General features: G+C 34.2%; 1 protein-coding gene across 1 annotated transcript in view; it reads right to left on the bottom strand.

Moving 5' to 3' along the window:
- slc35e3 (solute carrier family 35 member E3) overlaps window positions 1-2,500 on the bottom strand; it is a 36,760-nt gene that overhangs the window by 12,861 nt on the left and 21,399 nt on the right. The gene's annotated exons all lie outside the window — the stretch shown is intronic.

Consider the following 2,500-nt stretch of genomic DNA (forward strand, 5'->3'; position numbering starts at 1 on the left):
CAGCTATAAAACAAGAAACACAACATGAGGATAAATCAGCTATAAAACAACCAACATGATGGATAAATCAGGCTATAAAACAAACCAACCTGAGGATAAATCAGACTATAAAACAAACCACATGAGGATAAATCAGACTATAAAACAAACTAACCTGAGGATAAATCAGACTATAAAACAAACCAACATGAGGATAAATCAGCTATAAAACAAACCAACATGAGGATAAATCAGACTATAATACAAACTAACCTGAGATAAATCAGACTATAAAACAAACACAACATGAGGATAAATCAGCTATAAAACAAACCAACAGAGGATAAATCAGCTATAAAACAAACCAACATGAGGATAAATCAGCTGATAAAACAACCAACATGAGGATAAATCAGCTATAAAACAAACCAACATGAGGTTAAATCAGACTATAAACAAACCAACATGAGGATAAATCAGCTTATAAAACAAACCAACATGAGGATAATCAGCTAAAAAACAAACCAACATGAGGATAAATCAGACTATAAAACAACCAACATGAGGATAAATCAGACTATAAAACAAACCAACATGAGGATAAATCAGACTATAAACAAACAAACAAACATGAGGATAAATCAGCTATAAAACAAACCAACATGAGGATAAATCAGACTATAAAACAAACCAACATGAGGATAAATCAGACTATAAAACAAACCAACATGAGGATAAATCAGCTATAAAACAAAGGCAACATGAGAATAAATCAGACTATAAAACAAACCAACATGAGGATAAATCAGCTATAAAACAAACCAACATGAGGATAAATCAGCTATAAAACAAACCAACATGAGATAATCAGACTAAAACAAAACCACATGAGGATTAAATCAGCTATAAACAAACCAACATGAGGATAAATCAGCTATAAAAACAAACAACATGAGGATAAATTCAGCTATAAAACAACCAACATGAGATAAATCAGCTATAAAACAAACCAACATGAGGATAAATCAGCTATAAAACAAACCAACATGAGGATAAATCAGACTATAAAACAAACCAACATGAGGATAAATCAGGCTATAAACAAACACATGAGGATAATCAGACTATAAACAACCAACATGAGGATAAATCAGCTATAAAACAAACAACATGAGGATAAATCAGCTATAAAACAAACCAACATGAGGATAAATCAGCTATAAACAAACCAACATGAGGATAAATCAGATATAAAACAAACCAACATGAGGATAAATCAGCTATAAAACAAACCAACATGAGATAAATCAGCTATAAAACAACCAACATGAGGATAAATCAGATATAAACAAACAATATGAGGATAAATCCAGCTATAAACAAACCAATATGAGGATAATCAGACTATAAAACAAACAAACATGAGGATAAATCAGCTATAAAACAAACCCAACATGAGGATAAATCAGCTATAAAACAAACCAACATGAGGATAAATCAGACTATAAAACAAACCAACATGAGGATAAATCAGCTATAAAACAAACCAACATGAGGATAAATCAGACTATAAAACAAACCAACATGAGGATAAATCAGACTATAAAACACACCAACATGAGGATAAATCAGATATAAAACAAACAACATGAGGATAAATCAGACTATAAAACAAACCAACATGAGGATAAATCAGACTATAAAACACACCAACATGAGGATAAATCAGCTATAAAACAAACCAACATGAGGATAAATCAGACTATAAAACAAACCAACATGAGGATAAATCAGCTATAAAACAAACCAACATGAGGATAAATCAGACTATTAAACAAACCAACATGAGGATAAATCAGCTATAAAACAAACCAAAATGAGGATAAATCAGCTATAAAACAAAGCAACATGAGGATAAATCAGACTATAAAACACACCAACCATGAGGATAAATCAGCTATAAACAAACCAACATGAGGATAAATCAGACTATAAAACAAAGCAAGAACAATTATCTGAAACATTGGAACGCTGAAATCAAAACTCAAACAAACTAGAAGTCTTTCGGGCCCTAAAACAAACTATGATTTGGAAGAACACCTCTTAACTGTCAGAGACAGGAAGCAGCGACAGACCCTCACCAAATACAGGCTCAGTGACCACAGTTCTAGCCATGGAAAAGGAGAGACACAAAAAGACGGGGTTGCTAAAAGAGCATCGAACATGTGGTCAGTGCATGACAGATGGGGTGGAGACAGAGGGGCACTTCCTCCTTAAATGTGACCCATGTGAAAAACAGCGCCGGGCTTTTGTCCAGGAGCTGGACCATGTGACTCCAGAGTAGCAGGACATGGAGGACGCAGGTAAGCTGCGGGTGGTCCTGGGAGGGGGGCAGCGGCGAGCATTGCAGCAAGATTTATATTGTCCTGCCACAACCTGACAGACAGTGGGGGACGGCACCTATCGTACTATTGTTATTCAATATCATATCATTGTTGTTGTTGCTGTTATTATTATAATC

The sequence above is a fragment of the Lampris incognitus genome, chromosome 3, assembly GCF_029633865.1.
Source record: "Lampris incognitus isolate fLamInc1 chromosome 3, fLamInc1.hap2, whole genome shotgun sequence".
NCBI classification, from domain to species: Eukaryota; Metazoa; Chordata; class Actinopteri; order Lampriformes; family Lampridae; genus Lampris; species Lampris incognitus.